At 30.1% G+C, this 6,972-nt stretch overlaps 1 protein-coding gene across 1 annotated transcript in view; it reads left to right on the top strand.

Moving 5' to 3' along the window:
• The window catches only part of LOC111612845 (5-exo-hydroxycamphor dehydrogenase-like), a 70,014-nt gene that overhangs the window by 20,116 nt on the left and 42,926 nt on the right, over positions 1-6,972 (top strand). The gene's annotated exons all lie outside the window — the stretch shown is intronic.

The raw sequence follows: 6,972 nt of genomic DNA, 5'->3' as shown, positions 1-6,972 counted from the left end.
CTACAATATCCATGTGTAAAGGCACGCTAACTGCCCAACTAGGTTAAGATTTGCATACGCTGTAACCCCCTCTCTTAATTAAAACGTTCCCAAATTAGAATCTGGCTAGCCACAATCGCAGCGAGACCGATGACTCGTCGATAATAATCGATGATACTAGCCTATAGTACAATTTACTGTCGTAAGATGTCTCCACCTGCTTCTCTGTCACGTGTCTCAGGTGTGAGAACGGTAAGGATAAACTCCCCCCTCCTCTCTCTCTCGCTCTCGCTTTCTCCCTCTTTCCTTCTCTACCTTAAGAACTTTGTCACAAGTGATAAGTCACTTATTGCGAATCGCTTAGCGTGACAACGTCTCGCTCTGTAGCATATGCGATCGGTAATTAAACTAAAGTAAGTGGTGCTACACGCACGCGAGCAACGATTGGCTCGCAAATCTGTTTATTAGATTGTTGTTAAAGATTGTTATCAACAGTCACGGGAATTTCTTTAATGCAACACTTTAACCTATACGCGCTGCGAATAATAATAGTAAATTTTCTAGCTCGATTTAATAGAAATATATGCGATAATATTGTACTTTTGTATGTCTGTCCTCTTGTGGAATGAATTAAATATATGCTACAAGTATGCATTGAATGTACAACCACTCGGGAGTTAGGAAAGACTAGAATATTTTTGTCGCTTCTACACGCGAATTTATCCATATTAATATCATATATAACGTTAAATTTCGGATTTAGGCTTTTATTAAACCATAATGTTATAGTTTCTTAATATATTTCATCAATATATCGTGAGAAAGTTCAGTAATTTAGTATTCAAACTTCGATTTAGCTACTGAGACGTGCTAAATCGAAGTTATTTTGCTATATTAAATAAATATTATATATAAAATCCATCGCTGTGCTTTTTTATTATAATTTATAAACTTTAAATTATTAAAATTAGTGATTTAGAAAATAAATACCAAAGAAAGTAGCCTTAAAATAGATACATAAACATAAGTCGTCCTCTGAGATAAATATGAGATTTAACTTTTAAGATATTTAACGACGATTGGTTGGAGAGATAAAGGACTTAACTATTATTGGATAAAAAATTTAAAATATACGGAAGTAGGCGTATTTTATGTTCGTCGTAAATTTTAAAATATTTAACGGTGATTGGTTGGGAAAATAAACACCATGATTACTATTGGATAAAAAACTTAAAACAAGCAGAAGTAGGCGTATCTTTATTCTCATAGCCAATCGTCGTTAAGAAAACATATTTTTGACCAAGCACCCTTAAAACATATAAAAGACTTATATGTTATTTATATCGCAAAGGACCGACAACGTGTTCTAAATATAATTTTTACATGATATTTAATATTCGAATAAGATAATGGTGTTCATATTTTGTTTGATGCACATATTCCTATCATAATTAATATAATACAATAAAAATATAGGCTATATAAAAATAGCATTAAATATTAAATTTAAGCCTAAATATACGCAGATTTTAGTAATTTAGAAGTATGTTTTATTAAATTTCTTGAATTTTGGAATTACTTTTGGACTAAATTTGTTAAATTTCAGAACTAAATATTAAAGAGTAATAATTAGAAAATAATGATAATTTGCGCTAATTAATTAAATGAATCATAATTTTAATTTATGATAATTAATTCCATATATTCTAGCCCTTAAATTGGGACAATTAACACAGAGTTTAATACAAAACATATTAAGAATTTTGAAGTTTTTTAAAAGTTTTCCAATAAAATCAGTTCATATTTAAGGTATAATAACGTTGAATTGATTTAATTAAATCTCGGTAAGTTACTGGAGAATTTGACATTGTTTTCTTAGTATAATATATCTCTCTAATGTGACTAGAAGAAACAAATTACTATTATTAACATGGGAGACTTACGAATGCCTTAACAAACTAAGGGATATTTATCATTATACTTTCAGAAAGTTTGTATATTCTTAGCAAAGTATGACATTGGAAGTGCAATTATGCCGAAAGAACGTGTAAAAATCGGTTAAAATTTTCATTTACATCGCAGATATCGTGTCATACATCATCCATTCTACGAGTAAACGAACTAGAAAACTTGTTCGATGAGAGAACAAGTAGAATTTACCAAGAGAAGATCATACTAAACTCCACAAAAGCTGTCAAAAATTTGAAGATTTCTTAGAAAAATATATCTTTTCGATATATACATTTTTTTTAAATTTTATTTTCGGATGTTGGAAAGGATTTTTTTCTCTCTCCTCCTCCTCCTCTTTTCCGCATCCTCCTCCTCTTTCTCTCCACCTTTTTTTTCTATTTATTAATGATACTGCCGAAGTAGTTCCCCATTACACTTGCCAAAGCGAGTAATTAAGGATCATTAGCAGCAAGGTGGAGTTAGAAAAGGGGAAGGGAAAAAGTAGCCCGTGTAAAAGTAAGTGATGCAGGTTTTCTAATGATAGAAAAGGAGCAAATATGCGATATTTAACTGAAAATAAACACTCGAAAATTAGTTCGAACAATTACTTTTCATCCGTGTTTATCTAGATAAAGTTTCAGAAAGTTTAACTACTGAATAAAATTAACCCGAGATGTATAAAAAAAATTATTATAGGAGTGACAAATCTAATAAGTAAATGTAGGATTTTTACAACGTCTCGATTTTATGGCTGCAAAATAGCACAAGTTTTTTATTTTATCGTCCAAGAAAAAAATATATTTGTATATTTGTGCTTGTAGAATATAGAGAAATTGTTATTAAAAATGTCAAAGAGTGAATTTTCTTTTTTTAAAAAAATAAAGGAAAAAAACTACACCACAATGTCTCGAATAGTTTTAATGGCATGAGAGTTCCTCTTATTTATTTTGCAATTTCTGTTCGAGTTATGTAATTCTTTTTTATATTTCTACTTTTTTTTATACATTCCTCGTATGTTTTATTATATTAAACTTCGATAAAATTATTAGTTTTACTCGAAATTTATCATAAAAAATCGCTACTTCTCTAACAAAACTAAGAAAGCGAATCGCATCCTCTTTCGAGATTCCTCTTCTTCCTCTTCTTTTACATTTTATTTTTTTTATATTTACAATCTTGTATATTTTAAGTTATTAAACTTCTACAAGACTTCTTCCTTCTTAAATAAGAAACATATTTTCCAAAAATCCGTCCGTTACTAAAAGGATTATGGATCATAAATCCACGTCTCCCTCTTATCGTCTGGAGTGTTCTCGTATAAAAACACTTTTGGGTAATGTTTGTTGAGTTTTCTTCGATGGTAGGAATTTCGTAATGCATTAAATTGATGAAAATTCGTCAAAATGTTAAAATTTACTTTATATTTTCTCCAAAAAATCCTTATACAAATGCCAATTTTCAGGTGAGGAAGTGGCACGATTATCTCTAGTTGAATGTGGTGTATACGAGAAGAGAAAGGGAGCTATATTTTAATGATTGTTTATTCATACAGATGAATATAAATTACAACAATAACTCGATACATTGTCCAAAAATTGCTTTTGTGTAAGCTTGTACATTTATTTAATCAAACCATATATATCCAAATTGTTAAATGGAACAGTATCATGCAAATGAGATTGTAAAAGACAGTGAATAAATTTAACATTATCTTGAAAGATAATACTTAAAATATATTCCAAAAATTAAAAAATATATATATATAAAAAGAAACAGAAAATCGAATTTGTAGTTATTATCGGATCTTTCTATGGTTTAAAGCTAAAAAAAAAAAATAAAGTCATGGAAAGAAATCTGGTTAAAAACAGTCACGATTCAATTCAGATTTTCATTTCCATATAGTTCTGGCAATAACCCAACAAAGACCCTCTCCCTGTTTCTCTTTCTCTACACAATATAACACTTAGAAACAGTTAAGTGTATATATTAGCATCAGTAGGAGGTTCTCTCATCAATCATGCAGTTGACTAGTAGCATTTAACCTTAAAAATTACCAACAAAAATGGATTTTTTATCTTACTTTTTACAGATGTAGAAACAACTAAGATGGGTTTTTTATATATAAATCTTGTTTAAAAAAAACGTTAAAAAGCGGTGTAAAGTTTCTCCCAATCGAGTTAAAATGGAGAGAGAGCGATGTCTTAGATTCGAAACAGGATAACGAGTGTACAATAAACGAAAAGGGGCCTCTCTTCTACTATAGAATCACCACTAAACATTTGGCATCTTGCCTGAAATGATGAAAAGCAAAACGAAGAAGGATATATGCGGACAAAAGTTTTTCATATATATATTATATATAGTCACTTATATACTAGTTATATGCCTTTGTAATGTCCTTCACTATATAATTTTAAGGTTAAATTTATGAAAATATATAATTTTATGGACTTTTGTTAAACTTTTTTACTAATTTGGATGGCTTTTAGCACACAAAAATCATGTTTTTTTCTAATCTTTTATGATTCAGACAGGGAATTTTTGTATCAGTGATGTTTTATAATTAAATTTAAGCTTGCATATTTTATAATTTTGTTTCTATAAAACGTTGTACATCCTGTACTGTACATGTTAATTGTTTATGTAATGGAAGATCATGTGGATTTATTCTATATTTAAACGTATACTTTAACTGTATACAAAATTATACAGGATTAAAAAAAATCTATGTACACGTATGGCAAAAGTATAATGCTTCGTTTCTTAAATATATTTACAGTAAAGTATAAATAAACATGCTGTAAATTCGTGTATACTAATGTATTTATTGTATAATATATTTACGGATATTATCATATATTCCTGTCAAATTAGCTAGTGTATACGATACAGTATATAATTGCCAATTTTATAATATGCAGTTTACAGTTTAATATACAGAATTAAAGAAATTATCATTGAGTGTATAGCAGAAATATTACACACTTCTTACTCTACTGTAAATGCATGTATAATATATTCTAGAACACATTACACAAATATTCTTGTATATTTTTCTATACATTTTACAAAATTGATATTTTTATATTCAGAAATTAATGAAATAATCAGAGACTGGAAGTGATGAGATGAAACCACTCACTCTTCTCTTGAAAACCTTAAGAATATATAAATCAAATTAATAAAACAAATAAAAAGACAAATATTTTATTAATTACCATTTTAGTTTTGTTTTTTAAGTGTAAAATTGGGGATACTCTGTGTTTGGAGCCCTAACAAAATAGGTATGTTTGGGGGCCTTCTATCAGATCCTGGTTTTAATATAAGTGAAGAAATAATTGTATATTTTAGATCAGATAGCATGTAAATTCATAATAATCATATCAACAATTTAAGATTATAATACATGTGTACAGTACACTACAATGCATTATAATTCATGACGCTGATTAAATTCAGAATGATAAGATTATTTTATAATTTTTGTTTGTATTTTTAGCTAATTTTTTTAATTTAGAAAGTTTGGTGTAATATTTTGCACTACTTTTCCAAATTTTAAGATTATTTTTGGGTAATTTTCAATTTTATTTAACCAACAGTAGTGAGATGTGAACGTGGGTGCGGAGAGAATGGCTTATATAGGAGCTAAATAATTACGAAATTTACATGAATTTAATAAAGGTATAATCCCTAAAATAATTTTAAACTAAATTTAACTGTTAAAAGTACCATTTATAATCAAAAATATATTTTATGCCCTTCAAAGCGTAAAAATCACTTTTAAAGACAGTGACTTGCATGTATCTGTCAACTATTTTAATGATAGTGATGATGGGATGTGACGGAATGTAATAAGAATATAGGGCCTAAAATTATTTAAAATTCAAGTTAAAATAATAAACAATCAAGATTTTTATATTTTACACCCTTCAAAGCGTACAAACCATTAAAAACTGGCAGCAACGACAGATAATGGAGAAGTGGGAGTTAACCTACCATCGACACTTGTACAAAAGTTATTTAATTATTAGCACTTTGAAGTCAATTCTCCGACATTTCCAACCCCCCGTCTGAATAAATTTAGTAGACTCGTTTTTCAGCATTTCTTTCTTAAGAGGAGGGCTCCTTTATCGGTAAGAAAAGTTAAGTTCAAAGGTCAAACAGGTAATATCGGGCTCGAATGATTAATGGAACTTCAGTATCCGGGGAGGCATTAGTAGCTTTATATAGAAGGGAATTGTACAATTTTTCCAGTTTAGTTTTTCGTACAGGACTCGTAGCCCTGGGCTAGATGAACAGGTGCAACGGGCAGGTAGGTGGATTAAGTGACAAGTGAGAAACAAAGAGAAAATTGAATGTACTTCAACAACAAAAAAAAAAAAGTCTAGAGAAAGGGCGTGTTGTGGGTGTATCGACTTAATTATCTACCTGTTTGGTTTGTAGGTAAATTAATTTACAAGATAATTAACTTAAATCATACTAGAAACCTTCGATTTCGTCCCTCCTCCCTCCCCGTTTGTAAGGAAAGAGGAAGGAAGGAAGAGGGGAAAGAAAAAATAGGAGAAATACAATGAGTAGATTCGGTTCCGCTTATCGTCCCGTTGTAAATTTGATGGATCTACACTTTGTATTCACCTGCACACACGCACACACACACCTGCTGGCAATTAGCCAATCGGGTGTACACGTGAAAATAGTCACGCGTGACGAAAATGTGGCACTTTTAGCGACAATAGCCCTCTCGGGAATGAATTATCCTCTTGTGGAATGTTACTCCATATAAATCGTGTCGGCCAACGGGGATGTACTGTACAGTACAGTATACTAGCGAAGGGGGAGTGTTAAACAACGAATACACTAGAAATTAGCATGTGAAAAAAAGACAGTTGTACAAAGATCATGCATGCATGAGATGGTTATTTTTATATATACAGATGGTTACTAGAATTCGTATGCAGGGCCACACTTGTTTGAGGCCTCGCGTAACAAAAAATTCGTAATGTTTCTACTCCGTCATACTCATATATGCGGGAGCGTAACGTA

This window comes from Centruroides sculpturatus, unplaced genomic scaffold, assembly GCF_000671375.1.
Source record: "Centruroides sculpturatus isolate CEXI.00-Female unplaced genomic scaffold, Cexi_2.0 scaffold1880, whole genome shotgun sequence".
Lineage (NCBI taxonomy): Eukaryota > Metazoa > Arthropoda > Arachnida > Scorpiones > Buthidae > Centruroides > Centruroides sculpturatus.
This window is presented reverse-complemented; position numbering and strand designations above follow the sequence as displayed.